The sequence below is a fragment of the Anolis carolinensis genome, chromosome 4 (genome assembly GCF_035594765.1).
Source record: "Anolis carolinensis isolate JA03-04 chromosome 4, rAnoCar3.1.pri, whole genome shotgun sequence".
Taxonomy (NCBI): domain Eukaryota; kingdom Metazoa; phylum Chordata; class Lepidosauria; order Squamata; family Dactyloidae; genus Anolis; species Anolis carolinensis.
This window is the reverse complement of record NC_085844.1, coordinates 11,180,422-11,203,305: the sequence shown is the minus strand read 5'-3', so window position 1 is coordinate 11,203,305 and position 22,884 is coordinate 11,180,422. Positions and strand designations below refer to the sequence as shown.

Below are 22,884 nucleotides of genomic sequence, written 5' to 3'. Positions count from 1 at the left end.
ACGAGGTTTTTAATCGTAGAGTATTTGTAACCAGGGAGAGAAGTGCAAAACAAGAGGTCCGTCAGAGCCAGAGACTGGCAAACAGATGGGATAATGGTTAGTGTTCCCATGGGAAAATTTTGGGAGTTTGTACTCCCTAAATTGTGAACAGTTTGGAATCTGTTAAAAGTGTTTCGCTGAGTAGATTTTCTTGTGGTGTCAACGTAGCTTTTCCTTGAGAGAGGTTCTCAATCTCCAGCTCTTGTTTGTTTCCAAGCCAAGTTATCCAGTTTCAGTTGGGCCATGCCATGCAGCGACTCTCGAGTAGACCTAGACTTTACTCCAGTTGTTTCCTTGTTCCTGATCCAAGTTTGCCTCAGCTTTGACAACCTTGCTGCCTTGATTGCTATGAAGTATTCCCAGTGGATTGAACTCTGTTTCTGCCAGTCTTGTTTCTCTGTTTCAACTCATGGACACTTTGGTTTCTTTGGAGAGCTATCGAGTTCTCATTGTGGATTATAATATTGGACCTTTTCCTTTACCCATTTGGAACTACCATTGACCTTCTAAAAAGAACTATTCCTTACTAAGACTTGGTTATTGGTTTTTGAGTGCTCATGCTGCCTTGGGGTGCAACAGCAAACCTCTCTCTCAAAAGCTTGCTGGTAATGTCATATTTCTTGTGAGGTCATGTAAAGTGTCAAGTCACAAAAACAGAAACAAGCCTTTAAGAGAGAGCAGACCCAATAAGCTCTCGATATGGTCAGCAGTGTGAAGGGTCAAAGGGCTCCTGGGGATGCATTGGAGTAGCTCCAATAAATGTAGGTATAGTCCTTATGTCTGCTCTTGTGTGTGTTGAAAAAGAGTTTTCTTCTGTAGCTATAGGGTCTTCCTTGTCTGCATCTAATTCTTTTAATTCCATATGATTTTATGGCACCATGATAGCTCTCCTAGTTGATTCATTATTCCCACAAGAACAAATCCACAGGTCACCCCCCACATTGATTATAATATTATATATAAGAGAACATAGTGACCACTCATAGTACAGTATCTGTCACGACCCAGGCTACAGAGCACCAATAACCATACGCAGAGGCCAAATTCTATCTAATATCTTTATTAAGGAAATATATAAAGTTAATAAAAGCAAATGTAAAAGTTAGTCCAGAAGCAGACCTTTCAGGAAAGGTCAAAATTAGTCCAAAGAAACAATGTCCAATATGAAATATTAAGGTCCAAAGTTGTAATCCAATAACCGAAACACTCACTTTGCCAGGCAAAGTGAGGGGAGATGACAAGGTCCTTTAGTCCATGAACTTGAGCAAGGCTAGAAAATAACTTGATACTTGAAACAAGGCTTGAATCGTGGAACAAGGTAACGAGGAACAAGAACAAGGTCCGTGGAATAACTTGGTAAAATCCGTGAAACAAGGCAAGGTTTAGTCCTGGGAAACAAGGCAAGGTCCGTAGGTAAACAAAGGCTGGGAAACAGGAGCGAAGGCTGGAAACAAGGACAAGGCTTGAGCAGGAACGAGGCTTGAAGCGGAGCGCGCTGTTCAGACACAACTCGCTCCGGAGGCTGACGAATTGACTCCGCAAAGTTACTCCGCGGGTAAAACACCTATATAGAGTCTAACTTTCCCGCCGAGAGCAGTTCTCTGGGAACCAGAAACGAAAGCTAATCTCTGAGGCCAGATGTTTGACTCCTTAAAGATTCTCATGGAAAGCAGGCTTAATTGGCTGAATTCTTAGCAATTATTCTAGCACTCCTGCGCGAGGCCGCTTCCAAACCTCTCTGTTGTTTACAAAACTCATGGCGAGAAAACACAGGAGAAGTAGCCTCAGTGTTTGTTTGACATACTTCTGGAACATAACCCTCTTGCAGGTGCAAGGTTCCCAGATCTGGCTGGGAAGAATCTGTCTGGGAAGAATCCAGTTCTGACTGGGAAGGTAAAAAACCCAAGTTTTCTTCTTCATCAGGCATCACAATGTCATGAGCAGGACTACAAGGCCCATGGGTCATCATACTATCCCCCTCCTCAAGCCCCCTCCCAAACTGGGACTCTCTCCCCGAGGCGCGAGGTCGTGGCTTGGCGGGATAGGTCTGATGAAAGCGACGGGTTAGATCAGGAGCATGGACTGTGGAGGCGTCTTCCCAAGAGCGTTCCTCAGGGCCAAAACCCACCCAGTCAATGAGATATTGCAGGCGGCGGCGGTGAAAGCGAGAATCCAAAATGTCCTGAACCTCGAACTCGTCCTCCCCATCCACCAAAATAGGGACGGGGGCCGGCCGGTCTACATCTGGCCGCACACCATCCGCCGGAAGGAGCAGGGAGCGGTGAAACACTGGGTGAATGCGCATTGAACGCGGAAGTTGGAGTTTGAAAGTCACGGGGTTTAATTGCGCCACCACTGGATAGGGACCAATGAAACGGGCATCTAACTTCCGGCAAGGGCGATGGGAGGGCAAAAAGCGAGTGGACAGAAAAACCCGATCTCCTACCTTGATTTCGGGGCCCGGCTGGCGATGTTTGTCCGCGTGACGTTTATAGTCCTCCTTGGCTTGGTCCAGTTGCTGGAGCAAAAGTTGTTGCACCGCTGTGAGTTCCTGCAGCCAATCTTCTGCTGCGGGAACTTCTGAAGTTTCAATGACAGGGGGAAAGAAACGTGGATGGAAGCCGTAGTTTGCAAAGAACGGCGTTTCTTTTGTAGAAGCCTGGACTCCATTGTTGTAGGCAAACTCCGACAGTGGTAGCAGAGAAGCCCAATTGTCCTGTTGGTAGTTTACATAACAGCGAAGGTACTGCTCCAAAGTGGCATTGGTGCGCTCCGTTTGCCCATCCGTTTGGGGATGATGAGCTGAAGATAAACGAGAGTCTATGCCCAATAGTTTTTGTAGTGCCTTCCAGAAACGAGAGGTGAATTGGGATCCACGGTCTGTGACCAAACTCTTGGGCAATCCATGTAGTCTGAAAACATGTTGGAGGAATAAATCTGCAGTCTCTTGGGCCGTGGGAAGGCCTTCACAGGGAATGAAATGGGCTAACTTGGTGAAAAGGTCCACCACCACTAGGATCGTGGTGAATCCACAGGAAGGTGGTAAGTCAGTGATAAAATCCGCAGAAATTATTTCCCATGGGCGAGATGGGGTAGGAAGGGGGTGTAGAAGCCCTGAGGGCTTCTCCCTTCTTATCTTGGAGCGCTGGCATACTGGGCAGGTGTTGACATATTTTTCCACATCTTTGCGGATCTTGGGCCACCAGAAATCTCTTAGGATCAAATGCATGGTTTTAAATAGTCCGAAATGCCCTGCTGGTTTGCAGTCATGACACAGATGAAGTGCTTTTTCCCTGCCCGGTCCGGGTGGGATATAAACATGATTTCTATAGCAAAGCAGTCCATCTTTAAGCGAAAAGGGAAAATGCAGACCTTGACGAAGTTGGTCCTGCGCCCAGGCATCTGCTTGCTGACTAGCCCTGATTTCTTGAGCACAGATGGGTCCTGGAGTAGAGGGAGTTGAATCAATGGGAGTGGATTTGGTGTTCCCCACTGTGAGCGTGGCAAAGTTCTCGGGTTGTAGTAGTTGGGATTCAAAGGTCTCCTTGCGTCCTGCAGCGTATTCCGGTTTACGTGACAGGGCGTCTGCTTGCTTGGTTTGGGCTGGGGTCACATAATGAATCTGGAAGTTGAAACGTTCAAAGAATAAAGCCCAACGTTGCTGCCTCTGATTTAGCTTGCGGGCAGTTCTTAGATGTTCTAGATTCCGATGATCAGTGTGGACTTCAATGGGAAATTTGGCCCCTTCTAGCCAATGTCTCCAAGTTTCAAAAGCTGCCTTTATGGCTAATAGTTCTTTTTCCCAAATGGTGTAGTTCCTCTCTGGTGCGGTAAGTTGACGAGAATAATAGGCACAAGGATGAAAGTGATCTCCCACCGGTTGTAGGAGCACAGCCCCAATTGCCACATCAGAGGCGTCCGCTTGCACCACAAAAAGGGTTTCAGGATCTGGATGCTGAAGGATTGGCTGGGATGTGAATAATTTCTTTAGTTGCTGGAACCCTTTCTCTGCTTGATCAGTCCAGCGGAAGGGCTGTTTCCCACGGATGCAGCTGGTGATTGGGTCAGACCAGCGGGCAAAATCTGGAATGAACTTGCGGTAATAGTTCGCGAACCCCAAGAATCGCTGCACCTCTTTCTTGTTGGTTGGCGCCCGCCATTCCAATACTGCTGAAACTTTTGCCGGGTCCATGGAGAGCCCTAGAGGCGAGATGCGGTACCCCAGGAAATCTACCTCTTGTAGATCAAAAGCGCATTTTTCCAGCTTGGCATAAAGTCCATGATCCCGCAATCGTTGTAACACCATTTTAACGTGGTTCTCATGTTCTGATTGTGATCTAGAAAACACCAAAAAATCGTCCAGGTAGATGATCAAGAACCGATCTAGATAGTCCTGAAAAATGTCATTGACAAAATGCTGGAACGTTGCGGGAGCTCCGCATAATCCATAATTCATAACTCGGGACTCGAATAATCCGAATTTAGTCTGGAAGGCGGTCTTCCACTCGTCCCCTTCTCTGATGCGAACTAGATTATAAGCCCCCCGTAGGTCCAGCTTGGTGTAGACCTTGGCTCCTCGAAGTCGGTCTAGTAGATCCGAGATTAAGGGCAGGGGATAGCTGTTCCGCTTAGTGATATTGTTTAATGCTCTGTAGTCCACCACCAAGCGTAATTCCCCTGACTTCTTTTTCACAAACATCACTGGGGAGGCGGCTGGGGATTGAGAGGGTCTGATGAATCCCTTGCGAAGGTTTGTCTCTATGAATTCCCTGAGAGCTTCTTGCTCTGGTTCAGTCAGGGAGTAGAGATGCCCTCGCGGGATCGGGGCCCCCTCCACCAAGTCAATGGCACAGTCATAAGGCCTATGTGGGGGTAATTTTTCGGCTTCTTTTTCATTGAATACATCCCAATACTCGGAGTACTTCTTTGGCAAGGTGATAATGGGCTCGGTGTCTGTGGCATGGCAGACCTTGGCTACGAGGCAATGGTTTTGGCAGTACTTTGAAGCAAACTGCAGTTCTCTGTTGGACCAGGAGATGCTTGGGTCGTGAAGTGTCAGCCATGGAATCCCCAAAATCACAGGGAAATGGGGAACCTCAGTAACAAAGAAGGAAATCTCTTCCATATGTTCCCTTATCCACATCCTGGTGGGTTCCGACCACTGGCTTACGGGGCCCGTCTTGAGAGGACGGCCATCGATGGCTTGCACCACACGGGCATTCTTGAAGTCATGATATTGTAATCCCAGAGAGTCGGCATACTCTCTATCAATGAAATTGTTGGTAGCTCCTGAGTCTATCATGGCGTGGATCATGACGGGTCCCTTTTTTGCTGACCATAAGGTGACCACTAGAAGGAACAGGACCCCGGTTGGCGGCTCTTGAATGGGTTTCTTGACCGGGTTGGCGAGCCTCTCTACGCCCGGTCGTTGGCTTCCCCCGCCGGCTGTGTGCCAGCCGCCTCAGACGCCTTCGTCTCCGTGGAGGACGCCGCCGCAAGACGGGCGGCGGGCTTCCCTTTCATAGAATCATAGAATCATAGAATAGTAGAGTTGGAAGAGACCTCAAGGGCCATCCAGTCCAACCCCCCGCTAAGAAGCAGGAAATCGCATTCAAAGCACCCCCGACAGATGGCCATCCAGCCTTTGCTTAAAAGCCTCCAAAGAAGGAGCCTCCACCACAGTCCGGGGGAGAGAGTTCCACTGCTGAACAGCCCTCACAGTGAGGAAGTTCTTCCTGATGTTCAGGTGGAATCTCCTTTCCTGTAGTTTGAAGCCATTGTTCCGTGTCCTAGTCTGCAGGGCAGCAGAAAATAAGCTTGCTCCCTCCTCCCTATGACTTCCCCTCACATATTTGTACATGGCTATCATGTCTCCTCTCAGCCTTCTCTTCTGCAGGCTAAACATGCCCAGCTCTTTAAGCCTCTCCTCATAGGGCTTGTTCTCCAGACCCTTAATCATTTTAGTTGCCCTCCTTCGGCTGGGCACTCTCTGGCGAAGTGGCCCCCATTTCCGCAATACCAACAGAGATTTAGGCGTTGGCGGCGGGCCTTCTCGGTGGCATCTAGTCTGGGACGCACATTGCCCAACTGCATCGGCACCTCCTCGCTCCCTCTGGGGTATGGGAATGGTGGTGGGGGTCTCCACACTGGACGCGGCTGAACGCTGGCGGGAGCGGGGGGTTTTGCCCCAGCTCTACCGCTCTGGCCTCGTACCCACTGTTTCCTGTTGGCAATCATGACTTCAGCCCGTAAACATTGATCGATGAGTGCTTCAAGCGTTTGGGGAGGATCCACCTTGGAGATTTCCTCCAGCATTTCAATGTTGAGACCCTCCCGAAATTGTCCTCTGAGGGCAACATCGTTCCAGCCGGTGTTGTGGGCCAGCACTCGGAACTCGGCTATGTACTGAGACATGGGTCTGTCTCCTTGGAAGAGGCGGCGGAGTTTGTGACCGGCTGCCTCCAAATTGTCCTCGATTCCCCAAGTCTCCTTAAGGTGGTCCAAGAAGCGTTGCGCTGATCTTAGGTGTGGAGAGGCTTGGTCGAACAGTGCCGTCGCCCAGTTGGCCGCTGGCCCGTCTAGGAGACTGTAAACCCACGCCACCTTGATGTCTTCTTGGGGAAACTCGGCAGCACGGGCCTCTAGATAAGCTTGGCATTGGCGACGGAAAACATGAACCTTAGAAGCTTCTCCAGTAAACTTGGTTGGCAACGCCATGGCCGGAAGACGGATTCCGCGTTCCTTCAAACCCTTTATTTCCCCATCCTGTGCATTGAGCTTATCACGGATTCGATCCACCTCATCCTTGTCGATGGTGTAGGTAAGCGGCTGCCCACCCGGCACGGTTCCGGTAGACATTCTGGCCTTGGTTAATTGGTGCTTATGGGTGGCGGAGTCAAACTGTCACGACCCAGGCTACAGAGCACCAATAACCATACGCAGAGGCCAAATTCTATCTAATATCTTTATTAAGGAAATATATAAAGTTAATAAAAGCAAATGTAAAAGTTAGTCCAGAAGCAGACCTTTCAGGAAAGGTCAAAATTAGTCCAAAGAAACAATGTCCAATATGAAATATTAAGGTCCAAAGTTGTAATCCAATAACCGAAACACTCACTTTGCCAGGCAAAGTGAGGGGAGATGACAAGGTCCTTTAGTCCATGAACTTGAGCAAGGCTAGAAAATAACTTGATACTTGAAACAAGGCTTGAATCGTGGAACAAGGTAACGAGGAACAAGAACAAAGTCCGTGGAATAACTTGGTAAAATCCGTGAAACAAGGCAAGGTTTAGTCCTGGGAAACAAGGCAAGGTCCGTAGGTAAACAAAGGCTGGGAAACAGGAGCGAAGGCTGGAAACAAGGACAAGGCTTGAGCAGGAACGAGGCTTGAAGCGGAGCGCGCTGTTCAGACACAACTCGCTCCGGAGGCTGACGAATTGACTCCGCAAAGTTACTCCGCGGGTAAAACACCTATATAGAGTCTAACTTTCCCGCCGAGAGCAGTTCTCTGGGAACCAGAAACGAAAGCTAATCTCTGAGGCCAGATGTTTGACTCCTTAAAGATTCTCATGGAAAGCAGGCTTAATTGGCTGAATTCTTAGCAATTATTCTAGCACTCCTGCGCGAGGCCGCTTCCAAACCTCTCTGTTGTTTACAAAACTCATGGCGAGAAAACACAGGAGAAGTAGCCTCAGTGTTTGTTTGACATACTTCTGGAACATAACCCTCTTGCAGGTGCAAGGTTCCCAGATCTGGCTGGGAAGAATCTGTCTGGGAAGAATCCAGTTCTGACTGGGAAGGTAAAAAACCCAAGTTTTCTTCTTCATCAGGCATCACAATGTCATGAGCAGGACTACAAGGCCCATGGGTCATCACAGTATCTGTCTAGGATAGAGGTTCCCAACTTTTGGTCCTCAGGTGTTTTGGACTATAGCTCCCACAATTCCTAACAGCTGATAAGATGGCTGGAATTTCTGGGAGTTGAAGTCCAAAACAACCGAAGAACCCAAGATTGGGAACAATTGGTCTAGAAGGGTAAAGTGCAATATATCCCTTTATCTGAAGGAAGTGGATCTTCAGCAATATCCAAGCAAGAAGTTGGGATTAGTGGGGAAACCAGAAATTTATTATAAATCAGAATGTTCAGTATGGATAAAATGAGGGCAATCTAGGTAGGAAACGTTTGTTGAAATAGTAGTTCCAAACAGTAATTTTTTACATTATAGGTTACACAAGCCTGGCATTAAACTCAGCAACTGCTAAGGAGTTACTGAATTCCTACAAGGCCGACAAGAGGACTAGATGGAGCTCTGGATTTCTTTGTATTTTAAGATTCAGATCTTTTGATCTGACTTTTCCTTCATTTCTGCACACCAGGCAGATTCTAAGCAGCAATGTTTCCAAATAAAAAGCTGGCACACTTCTGCAAGTCAATGGAAAATGTTATCTTTGCCCTTTTTAAAAAACAGTGAGTAGATTTGGTAGCCATAACTGCAGATTTTAATTAAAGTTAGAGCTGCTTATGTTGAAAAAATGAAACGTTCATGCTCCATTCAAAAAGGGGGGAAACAAAGTCAGTAGTAATTATGGCAAGATAAGACTAAAAAATGGTTCTGTTGGATGTGGGCAAATATAACAGCAAGCATTCCTAGTTGTAACAGGTATAAAGAGGCAGGAGCAGTGAAGTAAAGAGATTAGTGAAAGTGAAGACAACAGAGCCATATTAGAGACTGATTAGAATATGTTAGAAGCTGGGATAGTAAATTATGCATATGAGAAGATGCAGTTATACACATACTATGAGTTTATCTGCACTATATGGTTATTGCAGTATGAATTAGACATGTGAGCTGATTTTGTTTCTCCCATTTCCTCCATGTCCTTCAGTACCTTGGGAGCCTGTAATGGTAAGGGCCCTACCAGTACGACAACCCACCCGACACAAAAGCAAGCAGGAGCTGATCTCAGTTCCTTCTCGCCTATTTGACATCAGTTGCATTTTTTTATTTTCCTTGATTTTCCAGATTATTTTTATTTAGTGGGACTTACAGGGAGTTGGAGACTTGAGGGAGGTGTGTGGGGGGTGTATGAACGTTTGGGGGCTTTCACCCTTTTAGCTTCTTTTTCTCCTTCCCTTCCTCTCCTTCAGGAAATACTTCTAAAAGATTACTATTAGTAATAGTAATCTCAGCAAACAAAAAGAAAAGCCTACCTCTCCTCTAGAGTAGAAAGTAGAAACAACTTTAAGGAAGCAAACCCCCAAGCAGAAAGGAGATTGCAGCCTTGCAGGCAAGAGAGGGGATTTTTAAGGTAGTCCAGGGAGGATAGTTCAACTGAGCCCCAGGTCATCATCACTCTTCCTTCCCTGGGCCTCCTTAAAATGCCTTGGAAAGCTGCTGGTACTGGGAGAAAAGAAAGTGTGCGTGCCTGCATCTCCTCTAGAGTAGAACAGCTTTATAAAGCAGTAAATCCAGTCTTCTCATCTACAAACAGAAGGGAAAGGATCCCAATACTTAAGAGTGGTAAGTCTAATGCTTTTTAAAATCCCAGTCCTAATGAACGATATGGAAGGGGAGCCTGTGAGAAGTCCCGCCAAAATGAGCTGGATAGGGTGCTTTCTAAACCCCATTGCTGATACCCAGGCTCCCTTGAAATGACGAAAATGGGGGGGAAGGTGAGCCTTGTAAGTTCCTCATTGCCGCCAATGGGCTGAAAAGAACTATTTTTTTCGGATGTTGAACAAATGCACAAGTAATGCACAAGTCTAGTATGAATCCATTTTTTATTATCTCTCTGTTTTATATATGGAGCTATAAGCTTTGTTTTCTTGGCAAGATATATTCAGAATGAGCTCACCATTACCATCCACTGAGGATAAAAAGAGTGATTTGCTCAGGCTCACCCAGTCAGTTTCCACAGTCTAGTGGGGAATTAAAGCCAGGTTATCCAGATTCCTAATCCAGCATTCAGACAACTATCCCACATATGCTCCCTTGATAAATTCCTTCTTGGTTTTAGTCTTTCAAGGTACATGACCAAAGTACTTTACTTTAAAATAGGTTTGGGTCCCTTTAAGGTTTAGACTAAAATCCAGAGTGGATTAGCTGTTTCATGGAACTGGGAAGCACTGTGAAGATATTATAGAATAATATACTTATGATATACCCCATTAGAGCAATGCACTTCCAGGTTCATTTCTCATTAGAAGAGTTGTGCCACAGTCAAGTGAAGATTCAAATTCTGGTCATCCAGATTGCTAGTTCGGTGTTTACCTGTCACAAACACAATGGAATCATTTTTACACAATGAAGCATCTTTGGCTAATGTGCTTGTAGCAGTAACTAGAAAATGATAATATTTCTATCTTTCTAAATACTTTTTTGTACTCAGCTGTCCCTAAAAATATATCTATATTGCATGCAGCATTCATGACTTTATGTTTTGTACTCAGCTTTTGAACTACACAATAATATTTGAAGAAACAGGGATCACAATAAATACCAAATTCAGAATAAAAAAAGATAAAACAAAGAAACTTAATGAATTAAAACTGGAAATTGAAAGAAAGGAAATTATATTGAAGAAATCACCAAATAATAGTGATGTAACAAAAGAATTAAAAATCTTGAAAAGAGAAAAATACCTATTGGAATTGGAACAGATAGCTAAACAACTAAGATTTATTAAACAATTTAATTTTGAGAACGCTAATAAACCAGGAGCGTGGCTGGTGAGGAAAATATGAAAGAAAAGTCAAAATCAACAAATAACACAAATCAAGAAAGACAATAAAATTATTACAAAGGATGATGAAATTTTGCAAGAATTTAATAGATTCTATTCACAATTATATAAAGAAGATCCCAATGACTTGACGAAAACAATGCAATATCTTGGAAATCAAAAATTAGAGAAAATTACAGATGATCAGAGAGAAATCTTAAATAAAGAGATTTCAGCAAAGGAAATAAAGAATGCAATTAAATCGCTTAAATTAAACAAGGCTCCAGGCCCTGATGGATTCTCAGTAGGCTTTTACAAAACAATGCAAGAGGTAATAGTGGGTTATTTGAAACAAGTAATGAACAAAGTCCTGCAGAATAAAGAAATTCCAGACACATGGAGGGATGCGGAAATAATTGCTATCCCTAAGGAGGACCAAGATACCACGAATGTGAGGAATTACCGGCCTATTTCCCTGTTAAATTTAGACTATAAAATATTTACATGCATATTGGCCAACAGGTTTAAAGAACTCTTACTAAACTGGGTGGGTCCAGAGCAAACAGGATTTTTACCAGGAAGGAAAATGAGTGAAAACGTTAGATGCATTCTGGACATAACAGAATATTACAAATGGAATCATCAAAAAGAACTAGCGCTTCTCTCCATTGACGCTGAGAAAGCCTTTGATAACTTAAATTGGTCTTTTTTCAAATTGTTATTTAAGGAGATAGATATTGGCTTTAAATCCTACAATGTGGTAGATACTATATATGATAATCAAAGAGCTAAAATTATGATTAATGGCCAATACTCACAAAATATTAAGATTGGAAAGGGTATGAGACAGGGGTGTCCCTTATCACCCCTAATCTTTATTTTTGCCCTAGAAATTTTATTAAAAAACTTAAAACAGGACCAACGATTGAAAGGCACAAAAATAGGGACAAATGAATTTAAATTTAGGACTTTCGCAGATGATATTATATGTATCATCGAAGAACCAAGATCAAAACTACCTATTTGGACATCTAAAATTGAGGAGTTTTGGGAAGTTGCAGGATTCCACATAAATAAGAAGAAATCTAAGATCTTAACAAAAAAAATATCCAAGACAAATCAAGAAACTATATAAAATATGACAGGAATCTCAGTCACAGAGAAAATCAAATATTTGGGAATATGGTTGACGGCCAAAAATGCGCAGTTATTGGAAAACAACTATGAATCAAAATGGAAAGAAATTAAAAATGACTTACAAAAATGGCAACATCTAAATAATAATAATAATAATAATAATAATAATAATAATAATAATAATAACTTTATTTTTATACCCCGCCCCATCTCCCCGAAGGGACTCGGGGCGGCTTACATGGGGCCTGGCCCGATAAAACAAACAAATAATAGTATCAAAGCAATAAAACAATTATCTCACTACTGGGAAAAATTGCAACGATTAAAATGAACATTCTACCGAAAATGTTGTATTTGTTTCAAAACCTACTTATAATCAGAACAACCAAAACATTTGTGGAATGGAATAAAGATCTTTCGAAATTTATATGGAATGGCAAGAAACCCAGAATTAAATATGCAACAATGACAGACAAAAAAGACAGAGGAGGCTTCAGCCTCCCAAATCTCAAACTTTATTTTGAAGCCTGCGCACTGTCTTGGATAAAGGACTGGTGTAATCTAAAACGAGAACCCATTTTGAACTTAGAAAGTTTTGATCTGAGGCGGGGATGGCATGCGTACATATGGTACGATAAGAAACAAATAGAAAAAAAAATTGGAAATCATTTTATTTGATCCTCCCTAATAAAAATCTGGGAAAAATATAAAAGATTTATGTACGATAAGACTCCGCTATGGATTTCACCGCTAGAAGAAAATAACAGGAAACTCTTAGGCTGGTCTGAATGGCCAACTTACAAATAAATTTTATATAAGGAAAATGGCAGCTTTCAGATAAAGTCTTTGGAAGAAATCAAAAGAAAATATAGAAACTTAACTTGGCTACAATATGGCCAAATAAAACAAAAAAATTTGATGGATAACAAAAATGGCTTCACCACATCTGGAAACTTCTGGGACAAGATTCTCCAAAACGACAAGAAAGAAATAACTAAAATATATGATAGATTACTAGGCTGGATGAATGCAACAGAAGAAGTCAAAAAATGCATGGTAAAATGGGCCAAAAATATTGGCAGATCAATAAGATTTGAGGAGTGGGAAGTGTTATGGAAAAAGAAATTAAAGTATACCTACGCATGGGACTTAAAGGAGAATTGGTTAAAATCATTCCACAGGTGGTACATTACACCGAAAAAATTAGGGGAAATGTACAAAGGAACTCAAAACTCCTGCTGGAAATGTCAGACCCACATTGGATCATATTTCCACACCTGGTGGTCATGCTCTGAAACAAGGAAATTTTGGAAGATGATACATGCAAAATCCCAAAAAATATATAAAAAAACTTTTTGATGAAACCAGAATACTACCTATTAGGATTGACAGATTCGGAAGCAAATTTTGACTTAAATGAAGATAAACTTTTTATATATATCAGTACGGCAGCAAGGATTACTTACGCGAAGCATTGGAAATTACAAGATGTTCCAACTAAGGAAGAATGGCTAGGAAAAATTGAAGATATTAGAGACATGGACAAATTAACATTTTTTTAAAAAGCTTATAGAGAACACTCAATAAATAAGACTGACTGGAATTTATTTAGAGAGTATATGGCAATTAACATTACCTAATCTTTGTAAATGGTTAAAACAATTATAAGATACCAGTTCAACCAGGACAGTATAATCTAATTAGGCCCCCATAAGGGACGAATGGAAGTACAAATTATGTTATATGTTTTTAAGATGTTTGTTGATAGTTTGTTGTTTGTTTTGTTTTTTTTTGGGGGGGGGGTTGTGTGTAAAAATATATATAGGTTTTTGTTGTAATGTGATGTTGGAAAATTAATAAAAATTATTTGAAAAAAATAAATAAATACCAAATTCAGATCTGTAGATGTCTAGCTATTTATGAAAAATCCAGAAAGTGTGAATCAGACCAGTTCATTTAAAAATCTAAAACAAATGTCATTCTCCACTACCTTTCAAGTAAAATTATTCAACTAGCAGACCTAAAGCTCTTTGAAATGTTATGTGTGCACTATTCATGTCCTGAGAATGTCTTCATTTCTGCTGCAAATAGAGCAGAACTTGCTAAGGCAGCAATGCTAGTTTGAGTAATCCTGAAAGTTGTGATTCCCAAAGCCTCTCAAAGTTTTCAAACTCTGGAGTAGGGAAGCTGAGAAATTTCCACCATATCAAGGTGAATCAAATCTTTGGCCCATAAGGGTTAACACTGTCTTCTAAAATGTCAGATTTTACTCTTTTTTAATTTTCAGTTTTCATATTTATAAAAAACAAACAGATCTATATGCATGTAAATATACATGACCCAATATAATACTATCTAACATCTATACAATATTCATATTTAGTTATACCCTCCCCTGCTCCCATCCCTCCATTCCATGGGTTGTATGGAGGCATTCATATATATATATCCATCATTCCTCCCTATTACATTGTTTTTCTATTCTTCCTTCTGGTCTGATAGTTATTTATAAATTCTCTACACAGATTCTAGAAAATTAAATTATGAATCCTTTTATAAACATTTTCCCCTCCTTTTTTTTACATAGTTTAGAAAAGCCTTGCAGTCCTAGTTAATTTTTTTTAAAAAAATTATTTGTTCATCATTGCTAATTTGTCCATTTCTGTTATTTTAAAAACTTTAACTATCCTTTCTTCTATTGCTGGGGTGTTCACCTTCTTCCAAAACTGTGCATGTAATATCCTTGCTGCTATTGTCATGTAATTATATTTTAATTATTTTGTTTCTGGTGCTTCGCCAAAGCCTTTAAATCTGGCTTTGATTTCAGTGATAGGTCACTAGGTAGTGTTTGTGCTTTACTTCTGGAAAGAGGCATCTATACTCTTTTTCTTTTCTTTTTACTTAAAAATACATAATTTAGAACCACAGGTCTCCTTCAGTCTACCTCCATCAATCTTTAGAAAATTAAATCAATATGTTGCACTACCTCTTTCTCTCTCTTTAAAAGCACGATAATGTACCCGTTGTTCTTCTAACAATTTTGACCAATTGCATTAACATTTTGCTATTGGCAATGACTAAGTCATATATATATAATATATGCTTTTTTTTTTCATTTGTCCTCGTAAGTCGTATCAACTTTTTTTACATTCATGCTTACGAATTGATATTTGAGACATGGGCATGGCCTGCACCAAAAATTTAATAATTGAAATTTATCCCATAAGTTTTCATTTTAGTTTTGTAAATCTTAGAAGGCTTCCAATGTTTCATATTCAATGTAAGGAAACAAAACTGAAAGCAAAGTCAAAAAGGCTGTCTTAGTGCCTTGCCTTTCCTCTGTAAATTAATGGCCTTTTGCCATTAGAAGAGACCAGAAAAGGAGGGAGAAAGCAGAATTTCTTGGGAAAAGTATAGAACTCTAGGAAATGAAATTTGGGAAGGCAAGGAGCCCGATGCCAGGGGATTCAAAAGGCCCTGCCCTAAACTACATTTCCCAGAATCCAGCATCAGAGAGATTTGCCCTTCCATAGCCAGCCAGAGTTCTAATAAATTAAATACACAATGATTTTTGTTCATGGGTTATAAATATCATTTCCTAATTGGTTCTATCATAAAAACATGACAAAGGTTTAGAAAACTGCAAAAGCTTTGTCTTTGTACGAGTATCCAGTCCACCAATTTAACATCGTCATCCATCCATTTAACAAAGTTTTTGGCACAAAACAAAGTACTTGGAGTAGAACTACTACTTTCAAAGTAAGAACTACACAGTTAAACGGGAAATAAAACTTTCAAACTAGGAACATGTTTTCTTTATATTATTATTGACGCAGTAACACAGTATGATACAGCTAACAAGATGTATATTCTGGATTTTGTATCACAAAATCACAAGTCGAACACTCCCCAAGCATTTAGGACTGTGTCATGTATTTTCGAATGATACGCACAGATCCAAGTAAGGTGGCCTTTTGCAGTTGACTGATCATGATTTTGTCAATGTTTATTGTTTTCAAATGCCAGCTGAGATCTTTTGGAATTGTGCCAATTACCACTGGGACCACTCTGATTGGTGCCACCTTTTCATCGTGTGGGGCTTAAAAGCTCCAAGGATGCTGAGAGCTATGCTGGTAGTAGTGTAACTACCAGCAGGTCCAACCAAGTCAAAGAGGTCTCAGCTGAAGTGTAGAACAAAGAGCACCTAACCCATTTACACTATGAAGAAACAAACCAAAACAAAGTCTATACTGCTCGGTCGTTGCCCAGGATAAAAGGTACCTTAGTGAATACGGCTGATTCTGGACATCCATCGACAAGTGGGCTATATAATCAAAATACAAATGAACAATCACAAAAGCAGCCCAAATACACAATGCCAGAAATCTGCACAATAATAATAATAATAATAATAATAATAATAATAATAATAATAATAATTATTATTATTATTATTATTATTATTATTATTATTATTATTATTATTATTCAGAAGCTGGATGGCTATCTGTTGGGGGGTGCTTTGGTTTTTGTTATAAATGTCATTTCCTAATTGGTACTGTCATTAAAATATGGCAAAAGTTTATTAAATTGAAGAAACTTTGTCTTTGCATGAGAAACATTGTGTTATCACACATTTTGCTGTAGTATCTTGTAAACAAAGTTCCCAGAGTAGAACCACTATTTTCAATGTAAGGACTATACAATTAAACAGAAAATAACGCTTTCAAACTGGAAACATATTGTCTTTATTAGAAAAAATGTTGTTTATAAAAACTTTGAAATTTCCCCAAAACTCCATGGATAAGTGAAATGTTTTGAAATTTGGTGGGCTAAGAGTAGTAATTTGTTCTACCATTGTAGTGAGTTTCACCCCAATAGCTGTAAAAATGAGGGAGAGAAGAACCCCTGAAGTTTCCCCAATTATAGGAAATATGCACAATTACTATAAAGGAATAGTAACAAAATTTAGTTACTGTCATTATAGTAATGAATTTTTACTAATAAACTTTACAAATGTTTTAGAAACACTTTAGAAAGGAAACACCAGCATCACCCAGTTTTTAATGGATTACACATGCCTTACACACACCAAAAAAAAACACAACAACATATGCACTCAGCTAAGTTAAACTTTGCATTTGACTGTTTTAAATTGTTTCTATAGTACTCCTATTAAGAGATGGCAACAGCCTACATGAGTTCTAAAGTAAAATAATAAAAATTGGGGATCCAAATTACACGTTGATTGGCATAAAAAGGCAAGTGAAAATTAAATTGGCTTCAGCAATTGGAAGGGGATTAATGAGGAAACGTACTGTATTATTGAAACTATTTGGCTATGGATTTAGAATTTCTAGAATCTTATTTTATTAGCATTATGTTTACGCTTGCTTGGAATGCCACAACTCGTTGGCTTCTAAGCATTAGAGATTAGCCGTGTTCAAACGGGATTAGAACTGGTAGTGAGATTTCATGTGCAGGCATCAGCTCCTGTCTGACAGAGTGTGATTTCAGAGGCCTGATCTGCAACAAAACTGTACAATAGTGCACTTCATTTATTCCTACACAGAAACCTAGCTCCATTTCAGCCCCATGCTTGCATGGTACCCAGATACTTGCAGGAATAAGGTATTTTGCTGGTGTGCGTCAGGGAACCTCTCCGCCTTGACAGATGCAAAGAAGATACATAAGATCTGAACACTTCATCCTCTTCTTTTTAGCCAATGCATAGCCTACCCATTCACTTGCAAGGGAGGTTAAATTTGAGCTCATTATTTTGGGGATTGATAGATTTTTTCCCTTTCCAGGTGGTTTTTCACCTTCTTTATGCGTTCACAAGAACTGGAGAATTAGCTTCAGATGGTGTCATCAAATCAGTAGTCATTTGGCAGGTTGTAGTTTGCCAGACTCTTAACACTGTGTAGAGTACTAGAATCAACTCTATTCTGACTTTAGCCCAACTATAGGCACTCTTGGTGTGAGGGATACCTCCAGGAACAGTACACAGCCAACACAGAAGTCCGTTCCAACAGTTGCAGCCGTGCAGATATTTACAGTTATACACAGATGTAAACAAACATGTTCTCTTTCCAGTGATCCTCCAACTCTCCAACAGCAATCATCCATCAATCAGTACATATTGACTCACTGCTTATATACCCTCTCACGATGCAATCCTGCATTCATGGTTACATAAGACGCTTGTCTAATCCCTGTAATTCAGCACTTTACCACATGAACATGTCTATGTGATTCAGTGTTTTACCATCTGAAAATGCCAATATATTACAAAACTAACATAGTGGTATGGGAAAGGCAGAATTTCTAGATAATATGGTTGATGCCCATTCGGTGAATGTGTTCTCCCTGGAACTGCCTATTTAGGTCACATAATGTGGAGATAGGAGGAGACGACTACCCATAGAACTGACTTGGGGGTCAATCATACTATACATCTTAGGACTTGGTGGGGATCCTCAGGTTTGTCTTCTAATGATGGATTGTTTGGGAAGCAAATCAGAGAAACTGGGCTCAGATGTTTTGTTCAAGGGAAGTTGAGAAAGATGTCAAAAGTTGACCACACATATTATTACATGACCCACATATATTATTACATTTTTAGAAACTACATAAAATACATTTAATCTGGTACCTTGTTATTTAAAAATACTTGATAGTTTAGTAGAAATAAACTTTTAAAGCAAACACAAATTATCATAATTGTTATAGACCTGGAAACATTGTAAATTGTATCTAAAGTTGAATTTTTCTCTTAGAGTTTAACCTGGAAAGTCTGATTCTGATATCAATTTCATTAGATTAATTCACCTTCAAATCGAAAATGTTGATTAAACATCTGTGACATCAAAACTTGTTTGCTTCCACTATGTCGGTTATTGCTGCTATTGCAATGTAAATTGGCAGAAGGGTAGGTATCAATCATAATGTGAAGACATTATCAAAATTTGGTTGAGATAGTCTTTGCAGTCCTGGAAGAACTCTAATATTTTGCTTCTCACAGACTTAGTATGGGATTTGGTTAACAATTTAAAATTCATGAGTAAATCAGATTTTTTTTAACATGAAAAATATTGGCCAGAGGGGGAAGGGTTGAACTTGTAAATCACCCCCCTGGCTATGGGCCTGACCACAATAGCAAATGTGGCATGCAGCCTTCACTAAATGGGTAACTAATTGTTCATTTATTTAGAATTAAATGTAGTTCTGCAATGAGTTGGTAGGTGGGGAGTAAAAGGGCTTCCAAAGAACCTGGCCATGTTTTTTGTAGGCATGAGTAAACACGAATAACTGGCAGAGAGCATGGAACTTTGGTTAATTTATTAATAGCCCAGCTTGTTAGCTCTCCATCTGAAGACTTAAAGTTTTTTTAAAGAAGCTCATTCAAAAGTAAAGCCTCTTTTGCTCAATTTCATCCAGTAAATCCAAAATTGGGTTGTGACCAGTCATGTATTTATTTATTTATTTATTTATTTACATCATTTTTACCCCGCCCTTCTCACCCTGAGGGACTCAGGGCGGCTTACAACAGTTGGCAAATTACATTGCCCAAAATACATTCAATAAAACAACAACATATTAATAAACAATAAAACAGTACTACATCAATTAAAACTTTAATTAGACTCTATTAAACCATGAATTATAAAATTTAAAATGCATGTATAGTTAAATTCGTCCACTAACACCTTCGTGTACACCTTGATTCACGTCATATCGACCTCAGATGTTACAGATCTTCGTACTCCCACTCCAACTCATCTCCCTTTACAATTCAACAGTCAACTCAAATTCCATTCATTCCTCATTGGCTTCCATGATCAAAGGTGATCTACATTTTCTCAGCCTGTCAACAATGCTAAAATTGACAGCCACAAATGCTTCCTAGATAGACCCCAGAGGTAAGTTTGAAGGAAGGTAGGGAAAGTCTGACAGCCTGAATGTTTATTGTTGTTTGTTCAGGAAATGCAAGTGCTGGCATTGTGGGGGACAATGTGATAAAGAGATAAACTGATTACCCATCTCAGCAGTGAGTACACAGCACTCCGCTCATTTCTCATGCCAAGGACCAGGTGGTGCCTCCTACATGCTGGATGACAGGAACCTGTACACCTCCAAGTGTGCAGTGGGAGGTAAGAACTTCCATTCTACAAGAAGCATGCTGTCTCCACTTTTAATTTCTCTAGGCATTTAAAGTGTCAAGCATTGCTAAAGCCTGTCATCAAATCCCCTTGGTTCTGTCAGGCAAAGATGCACAGTGCAGTCAAGAAACATCGCGAATTGTTGGTCCCAAAGACTCAGGACTAATCTACATGCTTACTGCAGTCATGCAGTACAATTGTAATTCCTCTGTCATTTTGTTCAGGAAGACTTCAGTTCCAGAATTTAACTACATAATTGAGCATGTGCATCATTCACGGTGCTCTGCATCGTGAGTTTTGTAGTCTTGAGGATGAAACATTTGCTGCTCCTATGCATCATCTGCTGCTCTCATACATTAACATGTAAGAATAAAAGGGCACAAGACAGAAGAAAACAATGTGATAGCAAGCAGATTTGTTGGAAAGAGATGAAAATACAGTAGAGTCTCACTTATGCAAGGCTCGCTTATCCAAGGTTCTGAATTATCCAATGCATTTTTTGTAGTCAATGTTTTCAATATATCATGATATTTTGGTGCTAGTTTCGTAAATACAGTAATTGCAACATAACATTATTGAGTATTGAATTACTGCGTATTGAACTACTTTTTCTGTCAAATTTGTTGTATAACATGATGTTTTGGTGCTTAATTTGTAAAAATATAACCTAATTTGATGTTCAATAGGCTTTTCCTTAATCTCTCCTTATTATCCAAGATATTTGCTTATCCAAGGTTCTGCCAGCCCGTTTAGCTTGGATAAGTGAGACTCTACTGTATAACCAATCTAAGAAATAAGCTAGTGTTATTGTTAATGTAAGCCTTTGAGTAGGATTGGGTAGGAACTTTTAAAAAATTCTTCCTATTTCAATCTCTGGAGTTTAAAATTTGGCATCACCTGGAGCAACAGTGATATCTTAAATGTCTGTTATTATTTTGCATCCTCTCCCATCATTTGCATGCTATGGACAAGCCAGAAGAAACAGGGTACTATGGTGTCACTCAGATGTCAATTTCTGATTCACTGACTCCATCCAAGTCCCATGACTTTGGAAGTGAGTTCTATGGTCAAGACTCAAAGTCATATTTTATTTGTCCATTGGCAAATTATGCATGTGTCAGTTCCTCTCCAGATGTGGTTGGACGTTTCTATCTAATGTAAAGTGACTTTATTCAGTTAAAGATTGCTGAAGTGGAGTTCTATCTGCAGTGCCATTGTACATGGAAGAAAATTCTGCATGCACATCTGTGCACATTGAGCATGGATGCATGTACACATTTGTGCATTTTGTGCATTGGTGCACATTGCTCATGTAAATTTGGTTGATCATTCGAATTTGTAGATATGCAGTTTGCAAAAGACCATTAATAAGTACATAGGGGATTTATGCTACATAACTCCAATGGAGGGCCTCATTTATGCTATGGAACTCCAGTGTAAAGCCACATCCCAAAATATTTTTCTCTCCCTTCCACTTAGAGAAAAGTTTCAAAAACCTATTTCTATGGTGCAGGGGCTGCCAAGGTTTTTACCACCATAAATATGCCAGTTAGTTCTACTGACTTGATTTTCCCACATGGCTCTACCATTGTGACAACAACTGTGGTAGCCACCTAGCTTGACCCATCTGCATCAGTGTAGAGAGAGGGTATGCAAATGTCATCCCAACACCCCCCCCCCCAAAAAAAGAGGTTGCAGATAAGCAAATACATCCCTTCCCAACCACCAAAACTTCTTGCAACAATTGATCATCTCCCTAATAGTGTGGGATACTTATGATATTTACTTCACTTTAATGAAAAGTTATAGGTAAGTGTTTTGTTTCTAAATGTTTTGCAAGAGCATCCCTCACGTTTCTTATTAAATATATCCAATATACAAGGCACAAATGTGCAGCCTAGTATTTAATACCTCCTTGTAAAATAGTTTTTCCTTGGCTTTGCAGTGACATCCTGATGGCTCTTGGGGAAACTCTGCACCTCCCTCAACTGAAATGATCTTGTGAATTTGTATTAATTGTGGACCAATGAGGAAGCCACATCTTAGAGCTCTCCCCTCCTGAATCCAGACCTCTGCATAAATAAATACATAAATAGTGGGACTATATGCTTCACTGGCATTCAATAGGAGCTTGAGCTTTAGTTGGATGAGTCAATGCAGGATGTGGGTCCCTGAAGGATGAAAATTTGTATAGTTCTAGGAGATGCCTTTTGACATCAGGAATTTGGGTATCTGCAGCAGATAAACAGATTCATCTGGATGTTAATGAACATTGACTTTCTACATAAAAGTTCAATGCTGAACGCTACCTGGCCTAAATGTGGGGGAGATGTGTAGAGAACAGATAGTTTCTCCTGATTTACTTCCTTGTTGATAAATCAGGGCCAGGATACTTTGCAAAGTGACATATTAATCACCATGTAGGTTACCATTGGTTTTGAAGATAACTTGTACTGCTGTCACCAAAGAGCAGCTCTTTTGAAAATTTAAACCTTTCCTCTGGATATTTGGTACAGAGGGGATGAAGAATATTGAAGGGCCAACATTTTAAAAATCCTCTCCTTTGCGCTTAATGATGCCCAACACAGCTTTGAGGCAAGCTTTGCAGACACTGTTTCCATTTAATTAGATAAATTGATTTATCTAATGTTTAGCCTTGCTATTCCTGGGGTGGTGTTGGGATGGGTAAAGCAGTCCATGTGGAACTATTTGAAAAGATGTGAAAGTGTGAAATAAATAGAAGGGATCAACACTATGAAATATGAATGCCTCCTCCAGTAATCCCTGACAACCACGAGCTCCCTTAAGAAATTCTTGGAGGCAT

At 40.4% G+C, this 22,884-nt stretch overlaps 1 long non-coding RNA gene across 1 annotated transcript in view; it reads left to right on the top strand.

Annotated features, from left to right (window-relative positions):
• The window catches only part of LOC134298777 (uncharacterized), a 33,315-nt gene extending 11,154 nt beyond the window's left edge, over positions 1–22,161 (top strand). The window contains exons 2-3 of the long non-coding RNA XR_010005858.1: positions 19,882–20,051; positions 22,006–22,161. This is a non-coding gene — a long non-coding RNA (uncharacterized LOC134298777). The remainder of the gene's footprint in view (positions 1–19,881; positions 20,052–22,005) is intronic.
• Positions 22,162–22,884: the final 723 nt, after the last annotated feature.